Source organism: Cetorhinus maximus, chromosome 10, assembly GCF_964194155.1.
Source record: "Cetorhinus maximus chromosome 10, sCetMax3.hap1.1, whole genome shotgun sequence".
Classification (NCBI taxonomy): Eukaryota; Metazoa; Chordata; class Chondrichthyes; order Lamniformes; family Cetorhinidae; genus Cetorhinus; species Cetorhinus maximus.
This window is the reverse complement of record NC_135888.1, coordinates 32,302,923-32,316,059: the sequence shown is the minus strand read 5'-3', so window position 1 is coordinate 32,316,059 and position 13,137 is coordinate 32,302,923.

Here is a 13,137-nt window from a genome sequence, read left to right as displayed (position 1 = left end):
GTGTGCACTCGCGTGCATGCGCGAACTTCGGCACTCGCGTTCCTCCCGCACCCCCCACCCCCCCTCCCCTCCCCCCCCCCTCCCTCCCCCCCCTCCCGGCAGCGCTGAGGCTCTGAGCACGCGATTCACGCTGGCTGGCCATTAATTGGCCAGCGAGCATGAAATCGCAGTCGGGGCCCGATCGCAAGCGGCGGTCGGCTTCCCGATCGCTCATGGGCCCGCCCACCGAGCCCGCCCGATGACCAAAGATCCTGGCCCTTGTTTTCTCATATTTTGAATAGTCTAAAAGCAAATGATACCTTCAATATATCCTGAGGCGACTCTTTAATATTGAGTGCACAGTGTCAGCAAATTCTCAGTAACCTTGGGTGATTAGTGAGCACTATGTGGATTAACCAGATTTAAGTATTAGAATTTGAATTACCTTATCATTATAATGGGATTTCAGTTTAGACAGACGCTTGTTTTGATTAACGGGTCTCCTTGTACAGGGACCACTTGCAAAATCCAATCCTAATTATTACTGTTCTGTAAAAACAACAGCAGCAAACTTACAAAACTCCATTTTGCAGACCTGCCTGATCCCTGCCTGTATGTAATTGGTTGTTTAATTATAACGTTGATGCAGAACTTGCTAGTGTTAAGGAAAGGTCTTTAATTTTGCAATATGCAAACTCATATCGTTATATCATCCTCAAAACTGGTTAAGCATCATACCAAAAACATCATCTGATCCTCATTCCTCATGGACTCAGGTTGCCATTTCATGTATTTCCAGAATATTCAGTTTTGGTTTTATATGTTCTCAGTGTATTTCTCCTCTTAGCTGCACTAATATTGGTTTTTTTTTTGTCCCATTGAATAAAGAAAAGGATAGTGCATATAGATTGAAGTTTTGACATCTAGCCAATCCTTTCCAGATTTTTAGAAGTTCTTTTAAGTGTCTCATAATGTATTGTAATGTTTATTTCATTCTTAAGACTTTGGGCAGAATCGTCCCAGATTTGCACTAAGTGCATTAGTGGGCAGGAAAATGAACATTTTACCTGCCAGCCGCAATGGCGGCTTTTCATATCGCCACAGTCTCACCTCATTAATCAGGCATTCCTGGGAAACACGCCGTTTTGCTGGTGGGTGGTCCGCGGTTCATCCGCCATGTCTGGGTGCCAGATTTAAAGTCCAGCTGGGCGCACACCCAGCCCAGGACTGCTGCACAGAAGACATGGCCCTGAAAGGCAAGAAGGCAGCTCCCCGATTCAGTGACGCATCCCTTGGATGCCTCCTGGACACCGTTGGAGCCTGCCGCTTGTCCTCTACCCCCACTCTGGCCGCAGGAGGCCCATCAGTGTCACGACTCCGGCTTTGGAGGTGGTGGCAGAGGTGGTCAGTGCTAATGCTGTACAGAAGAGGTTGGCCATTCAGTGCAGAAGGAGGATGAATGACCTCATCCGTGCCTCCAGGGTAAGGCAATCACCTCATCACACTAAACTCACACACACTCACAAGGCCATCACACGTTCACTGGCATCTCACTTACTACCAGCTCAAGGGACATCGCCACGCACTCTCCAACACAAACCCACACACCTTGACCTGGCCTCATCTCCTCTGGAGACTGCCTCCTCAGTCCTCACCCTCTTGAGGCCACTTGCACAGATTAACTTATGTTCCCACACACACCCTGGGATACCCCCCTTCTCCAGTAATGCCCTAGCCTTGCAGCCTCTTCCCTTGCCTGAGGCCATATCCCCCTTCCCCAAACAAGCCATAGCCTTGTAGGCATTGAAAAGCCAACCCCGCCTTACAGCTGGTCTTGTAAGTAGAGACCTGCCCATGAGCTCCCCCCCTAAAAATGATGTGGTGCTGCCTGTGAAGCCTGGCACTGATGACCGTGAGTACTGCCCGAAGCAAGGTAGGAAAACAAGCCTCAAAGTCCTGAGTGAAGTGCAGCTTGCCTGGTGCACGTCGCTTATGTTCAGTTGTGAAACACATTGGTGTGCAATCATGCTGACCTGCCCAATGATCCAGCGTGGGGGGGATGATTCCAATGAGCAGGGCTTATAATAATATGCAGATGTATTAAAATTAAGTTCTTGATGTGCGTTGGCAGGAAACACAGCTTGCCATTGACGGGCACAGTGGACGATTGCAAACTGGGTTTCATGACGATTTTTGGCCTTCCTGCCATATTGTCTGCTCACGCCCGCCAATAGAAAATTCCACCCTTTGTGTTGGTATCACTTTAAGAAAGACAGTGAACAGGCATTGGTCAGAGCCTACAGTAACGATCCAAACATTGGAGTAAATTGAACAAGGGCCAAGTATGCTTCTTGTGTAAGGAATGCAAAAATATTTACAAACTTGGAGATTCAGGTAGGAGAGCTGGAATGTGGATAGCAGACATCTTCTCTCATATTCCCCCTTTCTAACTGAAGAGCATCCATACATCCCTCTCAGTTTGCACATATTTAAAGGCAGCATGTGTAAACAGGAGGAGGTGATCTACTTAAGCTGCAACCATTGACTCTTTATAAAGTAATGGCATGAAGATTTTGGACATGGAAGACAATTGAGGGAGAGTAAGAAAGGAAGATTAGAATTAAGCAACTCGTAAGCTCATTGATTGTATTCCTTGAAACACATTCTTATTTATGTATTCACTCATTCACTCACCGATTACCTCACACAAGATAGCTGTTATAGTCTAATACATTGCATTTGCCCACCAGTTAACTTCAAGAGTTGACTTACTGCCAGCATTCTGAAGTCTTGGAAAAAGGGTTTTGATTCATGGGGCACTGGCACCAGTATTGGTGAAAGAGGGAGCTGTACCATTGAGATGGGCTCTGCCACAGGGACTGCCACAGTTCAAGAAGCAGCTCATCACCACCTTCTCAAGGGCAATTAGGGATGGGCAATAAATGCTGGCCTAGCCAGCAATGCCCACATCCTGTAAACGAATAAAAAACAAACACTTGGTTGAAATCAGTGTCCTGATAAATCATATTATTAGGGTGGGGGACAGGGCTCGAAATAAAAAGGTCGGGGAGGAGTTAGAGAACGGAAATTTAAAAATGTAAAGTGAAAGGTCGACACAACAGAGCTGTGTAGTGATTTAGGTGAAGACATGCAGAAGGGACTGAGAGCTTAACGATAATAGTGCATCACTAAATAAGGTCCATGCAAATAATAGCTTTAAAAAATAAAAAATAAACTAAAGGCCCTTTATCTGAATGTAAAAACAGTCATTATAAGATAAATAAACTAGCAGCAGTCTCATGTTCTTTACACTCATCAACTAAAACTCTATTCTCCATCTTATAGGCACCAGCAGATCGAGGGTCACAAGATAGCCCATCATAATTCCGAACCCCCAGACCACGTCAGAAGAAGAAGCCGAGGAAAAACCATTGCGGCGCTTACCTGCAACTTCTATCAGTGCAGAGACACACACCTTGGTGAGGTATTGTTCTAGATTGGGCTCAGGCTCACCTACTGGAGAACACCTACTGGCAGCAGTCGGAGGCAGGGACAGCCCAGGTTTTTGGCACTCGGAAGGCTGCTGGAGATCAGCCACCCACTCAGTCCGAGTCAGAAGATGAGCCTCGGCGAGTGGCCACCAACTCAATGCTGGAGATGCAACAACAGGGGGCAGAACATCAGGCAGAGATTCAACAGTCACTCAACATATTAGAGAAAAAGATGGAGGAGTCCATCCGCATTCTGGCTGCTGTCATGGCGCCAACATGTGAACACCTCAAGGTCACCATGGGAAGGTTGGCCGCCACCTTGGTCCAGCAGGGCTTGCCGGATTTGCGCCCAGCCTAGAGTCCATGGCCACATACCCTGGTGGGCACCATCAAGATGTAGGCAGCAGGGGGACGAGAGACCTTGACCTCCCTCTGGTTGCATCCTCTCCTCAAGGAGTCAGCGCGGGGCCCTCGGGCTCCCACAAGGAGGATGAGTGTCAGCCAGATACCCTGCGGCCTTCCTCTCAGGACACTTCAGGTGTGTCCAGCCACTCAGAATCCCCCCTGCCTGTGACTCCATCCATTCCAGCTGCTCAGGTCAAGGAGGTTGTATCTGTCCCTGAGGAGGAGACCCTTATCAGCCTGGGACGCTCCAGGCCTTCAGCCACCAGAGGACGTCCACCAAGGTCATCACGGGCATCAGGATGTAGCAGTCAGCAGGATGTAGCAGTCAGCAGGCTGCCTCCACCTCTGCTGTGGATGTCAGGGCCGCACCCAGGCGTAGTGGCAGGTTTAGGAAGATTAAGAAATATTGAAATCACTTTTAGATCATGGGTGTGAAAATATTGCACTTTTGTAAATACTTTAGATGTTTATGCCAATGGTTGGTCGACTGAAGGCGTTGTGATTATGTACGTTTGAATCCTCTTATCTTGAGGTTTAGCCTCCCTCCCAGTCAGTGATAGTCTCCCTCTGTGTGATTCACATTCATGTGATGTCAACCTCACTGAAGGTAGTTTCCACACCGTTGTGTGATGTCAGGGAGATGTGTTAAAACCTTTATTGGGATGTGTGTGATCAAAGCACTTGCAACCTTTCTTCCTCACCAAACACCATTGTGTGAGGGCAGTTCAGCAGCCTTCAGGGATTAGTGGCAGTTATGTCTCCTCTGGTGGTACCAAAGGACAAGACATAGACAGGGGGATGAAATCCCTAACCATGCCCTCATCTCACTGGCTGCTGTAGTATTTCATTAATGTGGCGATGACTGCTTCAAGGAAGCAGAGCAAATGCATACAAAGGGCATCGCTGACCTCTTTAGAGATCATGGCCCTGGTGAATCATGAGGCAAGTGTGAATGCTGGACTAGCTCTCGATGTGACAGGTTGGGCATTGCTAGAGATGCAATGTCATGTCATTAGGGCCAAAAGAAATGTGGCCATCTCCCCTTGCCTTCACTTTACTCCTCCTGGAATCCGTCACCAATTAAAATCTCACACGCAAGTCTCCTGCATCTTGCTTCCTCTACGGCGTCGTCACCTTCAAATTGACCCTCATCACCCTCTTGAGGTTCCTGCCCCTCCTGACCTTCATCCTCTGAAAAGCTCTCATCCTCCTCCATTTCACTCTCTGGCAAGCTCACCTCTTGCAGTGCCGGGTTGTGAAGGGCACAACACACAGCGATGATATGATGCCGTGAAGCTCTATCGGGAGTCTACTGTAGTGCGTCACCTGAGTGGTCCAAAACATCTTAAGTGCATCTTCAGAATGCCAATGGTCTGCTCGATTAGGGACCTTGGGGAGCTGTAAGCCGCATTGTAACTCTCCCTGGATTGATTCTGAGGGCGCGCACCAGTGTCATCAGCCAGCGTTTCCGTGGGTAGCCCTTATCCCCAAGCAGCCACCCCTGTAGATGTTCAGGCCCGTCAAAAATCTGAGGCACCTGGGAGTGACTCAGGATGTAGGAATCATGGTAACTCCCAGGGTACCTGGCACAAATATGCATTATTTGCTTCCGATGATTACACACCAGTTGAATATTGATGGAATGGTAGACTTTGTAGTTTATAAACATTAGGGGCTGCTCCCGTGGAGCCCTTAAAGCCACATGGATACAGTCAATTGCACACTGCACTCTTGGGAAGCCTGAGATAGCTGCAAAACCAGTAAATCTTGCAGCATGGTGACCTTTGTCCAGAGTAAACCTGACATAGTGTTGTGCCTTGCTGTAAAGGGCATCTGTGACCTCCTTTGTGATCTATGTGTTGCAGACCGTGAGATCGTGCAGAGGTCCCCTGTGGATCCCCGGAAAGAACCACAGACACAAAAATCGAGCAGGAAGTCACCTTTAAAGCCATTGGTGGGTTATAGCCGCCAACTGCACAGGGCGTCAGGTCTTCATCAAGAATGTGGCAAATGTGATCTACCAGAGCTTGGGACAAGCACAGACATGCACAGCACTGTCTCTCACTCATTTGTAAATAGGGAAGTCTTCTTCGGTATACCCTTGGTCCAGTGAGTCACCTCCGTTGTCTGAGTCTATCCTCCTGACCCTCTTGCTCTTGCTCTGGCTCCCCTTGACCCTGGACCTCAGGCGGGCCCTCCTCCTGGAGCTATGCTCGGCGTCGCCTGTCCCTCCTTCAACTCCTCCATTACATTGGAACGCTCAAAAAGGCAGCATTGAGCCCTGGATCCATTTTAGCTTTTAGCTTCTCTCTGAAATGAAAAATTGAAGACACTAATGATTAACATGTCAAGATTGTGAAGCTCCAAATCTGTTACCTATGGCAACTGTAATGGTCCTTAGTGCTTTCTGTCCTACTTGCATGGTTGTTGATGCAGCCTTGTCTCTGAAACACTAGCACACACATCAAGGTGACCAAGGTGCCATTCCAGATACTTAGCATCTGAATCCCTCAGTAGTATGAGAAGGTCTCAATGAAATGTGATCCCTAAACCTAGATCAGTACTCCAATCTCTGATCTGGCATACTAATTAACAATAAGTTGCTCATGATTAATGACTGGGTGTCCTTTGGCCCGTTATGAATGCCAATTCTGGAGACCACATGACTGGCCTCCATTGATGGAGTGCCATATATGCTGTACTTGTGCCTCCTTAACTATTGCCTACAATCCTAAATTTTACATTCCTATGTGTTAATATTGAAATGCAGTGACTGTGATGTTAAACCATTAACTTCTGAGTATCCCTATTACAGCGCTGATAAAGACATTGGCTTCCAATGGTTTTCTTCACAAGGAAGTCTTCCTCATTTCAGACTCCAGTTTACTCTTACGACACCAACAAGTTGGATGGTGCCCCCAGAAAGGGCCCCTTAGACCTGCAGTGAGCTCCTCTCACACAGCCTCAGACCCCTCCCATTCAGAATCGCTTCTACTTTTGATTTATAACTGTGCCATAACGCCAAAGAAGCAAGGTGGTTCTGCATTACTATTTTGAAATGAACTTCCACACTCACCATCTCACTGTCCGTGTCCCCAATATCTACCTGGAACCTCACGATGTGAATGTAGAGCTTCCTCCTGTTATTCTCCAGCCTCCCCCAGTAATATTGGATCCTATTGTTGTGGTCGACACTCCAGCTCACCCGCTGAGCCCATCACTGCTGGCAAGCTCATGCCTCATGTGGACCTCTACCCTCCCCAACTGAAGGCTCTGTGCATGGTCACCTACCAAGGAGAACCCTCCTGCTCCCAACCACCGAGAAAGCTTCACATACCCCTGCCCCACCCCTTTATTATGTGGTTCCCAGATACAGGCTGCAGATGCCTCTCATAACCATCACCATTCCATCTGCAGCCCAGTACAGAGACAGACAAGCCCATGGACAGCGACTGTGAGACAGCCCTGCACACCAAGCTGTGCATTATTCTTCTTAAGCACACAGCCCTTGCCCCTCCCTGAAGCTGGAGTACACTGTTCTCCCAATGAATACTCCTGCAGCATGCCCACTGCACCCATTGACTGTTTCCAATCTCTGACTTCTGACTACAAGGTCCACAGAGCCCCAGAACTGCCTCTACTCTCTAACTCCTTTCCACAGAGCCCCAGGAGTGTCTCTACTCTCTAACTCCTTTCCGCAGAGCCCCAGGAGTGTCTCTACTCTCTAACTCCTTTCCGCAGAGCCCCAGGAGTGTCTCTACTCTCTAACTCCTTTCCGCAGAGCCCCAGGAGTGTCTCTACTCTATAACTCCTTTCCGCAGAGCCCCAGGAGTGTCTCTACTCTCTAACTCCATTCCGCAGAGCCCCAGGAGTGTCTCTACTCTCTAACTCCTTTCCGCAGAGCCCCAGGAGTGTCTCTACTCTCTAACTCCTTTCCGCAGAGCCCCAGGAGTGTCTCTACTCTATAACTCCTTTCCGCAGAGCCCCAGGAGTGTCTCTACTCTCTAACTCCTTTCCGCAGAGCCCCAGGAGTGTCTCTACTCTCTAACTCCTTTCCGCAGAGCCCCAGGAGTGTCTCTACTCTCTAACTCCTTTCCGCAGAGCCCCAGGAGTGTCTCTACTCTCTAACTCCTTTCCGCAGAGCCCCAGGAGTGTCTCTACTCTCTAACTCCTTTCCGCAGAGCCCCAGGAGTGTCTCTACTCTCTAACTCCTTTCCGCAGAGCCCCAGGAGTGTCTCTACTCTCTAACTCCTTTCCGCAGAGCCCCAGGAGTGTCTCTACTCTCTAACTCCTTTCCGCAGAGCCCCAGAACTGCCTCTACTCTCTAACTCCTTTCCACAGAGCCCCAGGGGTGTTTCTATTCTCTAACTTCTGACTGCTAGCCCCAGGCCAAGAACTTTAACTTTCACATAGTTCCCCATTGCCCTCAATACCGAAGATTACACTGTCACCCTTCACAAACCCCCACCCCACCCCTTAAGTCTCTGTGTGGCCCATCTCTCTTGTACTCCCCCTTTTCCTATTCGAGAGTCTGCACTCATCCCCTCCCATTCATACATGTGGTATCCCTTTCACCCCATTGTGTGTCAGCGTTTCCATTACCCTTGTTGGGCTCCAGCTTTCACCCCTTGGTCAACTCTGCCTTCCACCGTTCCCCCTCCTCCTCCACCTCCTTGCAAAGCCTTCCTGCCCCTGTGCCTTCCACCATGTCCCCTTCATCCCCAACTCCTTGCAAAGCCTTCCTTTTCCTTTGCCCTCTGTGTGTTTCCCCTCCTCCCACCCCCCTCCACCCCTCCTCCCCATAACCTCACTCTGGTCGAAATGCTGGTTTCTGACTGCTCAGCCCTGTCTGAGTGCCGCTACACAGTGGTGTCCTTATGGACAATGATGGCACCCAGCGGGTGCAGACCACCCCTAGAACACCCTGAGTCGCAATACTGGTTAGAGCCTGAACGTTGAGCCCTGCCTGAGCACCGCTGCATAGTGGCGTCCTTGTGACTACAGGGAGGACACCAACCCTGCAGCTCCAGCAGCGTGGTGTTCCATCGGCAACGCAATGAGACTGGCGCAGTGCTGTGGCAGGTAGGCTACGTTTGTTGCACTCACCTCGAAGTTGCAAACAAAGTGAGGTACAACCTGTGCACGCCACCCTTTTTCAAACAGATTTCAGACCGTAATTTCCCACTGGCGTGACACAAGATTGGAAGGAGGCACGTGATTCTGGTGAAGAGCTAATTTAATCAGCATTCATGAGATGGTGATGAATGCAAACGATGTTCATGCCACTAGGCAGCAGGATATCCGACCCGCCAATAACCCGCCATCGGGAGAATCTCAAACTATTATCACGTCGGCGGGTTTCCGACTTTTGGCTTGCTGCTGGATTCTCCACTCCCAGCTGCCACAAAAAGTGCCGGGGACAGGATGGGAAAAATCCGCCTGTTTGTGTGTGTCTTTGGAAAAGCAATGATATATACCTGCCTCACTGATGCCCAGGCCACCATGGCAGTCTCTGTGGTCCCACCCATGACTACAAAAATAGTAGTTTACTGCAAAGTTATGGCTAGGGCTGTGGTCAACTTTTTTGAACAGACCTGAACAAATGCATGTGCACGAAAGCCATCCTTCAATGTCACTGAGTCAAAATCCTGGATCTCCCATCCTAACAGCACTGTGGGTGTACCTACACCACATGGAATACAATGGTTCAAGAGGGTGGCTCATCAACACTCTTCTCAAGGGCATTTAGGGATGGGCAATAAATGCTGGCCTTGCCAGCGCCATTACAAGACCATGCAACGAATAAAGGAAGTTATTTATTTCAAAAGTATGATCAACTTGAAACCTACAAGAAATATAGCTGCAGGTCTCTAACATGATCTTTCTCATAAATGAAATAACCCTCAGATACAGCCAGCATAGATATACTGTCTGTATATTCCACAGGAAAACCATTTTCAGCTGCTCCACATGACATGGTTTGTATTAAGTTACTTCAGTGCTGGTATTTCATTATTTTTATAGTAGAAAAATATCCTTGACGAATTTGAAGCAGAATGCAAATCATGGGAGTTGAGCTATAGGAATTTACTATTAATTTCTTTGAATAGAAAGCAGAATAATGTATTACCAACATTTACATAGTGTAAATTCTCAAATTCATGCATGCAATTTAATCTTCGCATTTTTACAGTACTGCTTGGTGTCGGAGAAGCGGTGATGTTGGGTTGTGCTATAGGGCACCCAGAGTTTGGTATGGTTCGAACGGAGCTAGTTAACTAATGCTGACTCAGTTTGAGCCAAAGAAAAACGATGCAGTTAAGACGTATGATCAAAACGCACATGAATGATGATGGGATCACTTTACAGAAACCTTTGTCGCAAACATTAATTTCTTTATCTTAATGGATTGTTGAAGGACTAACTACCTCTTTTGTAATTAGTGGGAGTTTGTCATTTCTGCTCAAGTTGGCATTTCTGTCTGGAAATTAGTCTTGGCACCAAATGTTTAGTTCTAGTTTTATAGGTTTCCAATAACCTCTGCATATAGAAACACCCATATTCATTTAGTTAAGATCCATACTTGCTCTGTACTATTTTTAAAAATCAAGGAAACATGATGGGAAGGGAAGAGAGAAATGTTTAGTTCAAACCCAAACAGGAAATGTAATATAAAATGATTTTCTAAAGCCATTGAATTTAACAAGAAGAATTTTATGGCAAGTGAATGCTAACAAGCTCAGATGCCTAACAGCCAGCCAGGGACATGTTACCCCTAGTGATTAAATGATCTTTATTTAGTCACAGCAATATGAAGTTGATAATTTAGATAATTATCTGAAAGCTATCAACATCTGTGAGTATACACTAGCTACAGAAGAATTGGGGAATATTACTACAAGACACTTTGCATTAAGAAAACAGACAGGACAAAGACATCAATATGTGTCATTGATAGGGAAAGACTGCACAGATGGAAGTACGTTATCTACACACGTGCTGTTATTGGCAATACAAATTCCATTTTCCTTGGCAGTCCTACCTATATTCTTTTTATTTTTGCAATTTTTCCCTTTTCTCTGAATCTTGTGTGATAAGTATGCATTTTCACTGGACTTCCACCAAGTCCATTCTTCAGTGTATCACAAGAGAATATGCAAAAGCCTCCACAGGTTAATTGATCCACTCAACATATCAAAAGAGGGCAAAAACAAGACCAGAAGTACTATTTTGAAGACAGTTGAAGCCTCATTTCTGTTCTGTTTCAAAAGCAGGAACACAATCTAACACCACTAATTGTGATTGTCAAATGGCAAACAACAGCTTTCTCATGGGGCAGAATTTTCTGTTGTGGCGGGGGAGGTGGGGGGAGATCAGATGCGCGCGCGGGCCCAATCACTGCCCGTGATCAGGTCCGCGCCGCCATTTTACACGGGTGGGCCAATTGAGGCCCGCCCAGCATATTTGCCAACTCCTGTGTTTAGCGGGAGTGTGCGGGCGGTGGCGGGCATGCACAGACCACCGGGTCCAATGGCAATCCACCAGTCTGTTTAAAAGAAGGCCTGGCAGCCTCCTGTAGGCTGCTGACAATGGCCAGTTCGAAGGCGCACCACAGGGGGTCGGCTGAGCAGTCCAGGCTGCAGGGTCTGCTACAGGAGCAGGGCAGGCTGCAGGGTAGGCCAGCGGGGGGCCAATGCGCCCCTCGTTTTTCAGATGAATGCCTTGTTGCCCTCATCGAGGAGGTGGCAGCATGGCAGGAGGTGTTGGTTCCCCCAGGATGGGAGGAGGAGGCTCCCCCAAACGTGTCTGGGAGGAAGTGGCAGAGGTGGTGAGCTCCCGCGACATGGTGCAGCGCACCTGGATCCAGTGTCTCAAGCACTTCTATGATTTGTTGTGCTCTGAAAGGGCGAGTACCATGTTGACATTGGGCATTTAACCCAGCAGGTAGCTTTATCCTCTGATGTCCCCCCCCAACTCCAAGTCTTACTGTCGTGACTGCATTGAATCATTGAGGGCATTTTTCCTTCGCTGGGTGGGCAAGCAGATAGTGCCCATGTTTAGATCAGCCTGAGTGGGTCATGAGGAGATGTGTTCTCCCCCGCACCATGTGTTGCTCTTAGTCGCACATGACTAGTCTGGGGGCAACCTGCAGGAGATGCAGCTAGACACATACTCAGAACTCCAGGACATGTCCTATTCAGGGTGATGAGATGGTGGAAGGGGAGCCTCAAGGTGTTGTGGCAAAGAACCATCTGCTGCCCTCTACGCTGCATGTGGTTGCACCTCCTTGCTATGGGAGGAAATACCGTGTGGTTCCTAATGTGATGTACGCAGCATGTGTCCAAGGGGGCGTTGGGGGGGGTGGTGGGCAGGCCTAGCATCTTGGTCTGAGTGATCAGCAGCAGCGGGGAGAGGAGGCACTGGAGGCCTGATATGCCCCACTCTGGTTGGGGTGTGGCTTGCACGAGCAGAGTCCATGTGCAATTTGCCCTAATGAATCGTCTTCTCTCTTTTTCAGGAGAAGAATGTTCATAATGTGTCTGAGCGTGCAAGGACTGGAGGCGGCCAGGCACAGCTCTCCATATTAAGCCATTTTGAGCAGGAGGCCCTTGAGCTGGAGAGGTGCCATGCACCCAGGTCTACTGGTGCTGGTGAGGCTAGGGTGGCACGGCCAGGTATTTAAGGCCAACAGTGAGGTCCGAATTGTTCTCCCAATAGCCATAGCACTGAAGATTGTTAAATTAGTTATTGTTGCAACATTGCTGGGCCATTGGTTCTGGAAGGTTGAGTGCATAATGAGTCTGTGGGGACAGGTATGAAGTTTGTCAGTGTGTGCACCCTAACTGATCCACTGTGCTTGTTCTTCCTTTCAGCATCATCAGAGCACGGCCGGGAGGAGGAGCAGCAGATGCCAGTCTTACCAGCATCACACCGTTTCTGAGCGGCAGGCACCAGCGCAGATACTAGCACCTCGGTGGAAATTCAAACATCGGCTAGTGTCCCAGGGCACAGCGGTGAGGGCACTTCACATTCGCTGGAGGAGCTGGCAGAGACAGAGAGTGCCCATGGCGCCAGCAGTCTGTGAACTGCAGGGGACCAGGCACATGCTCAGTTGATGCCTGATGATGTGCCTCTGGAGTTGTCCATGACACAGCAGGGGCAGGAAATGCGGCCGGGTGTGTGGGAGCATCTGGGTGAGATACATGATGCTATGCTTGGCTTGGTCTCCGTGGTGGAGGATTCTACACGGACGATCGCCGAA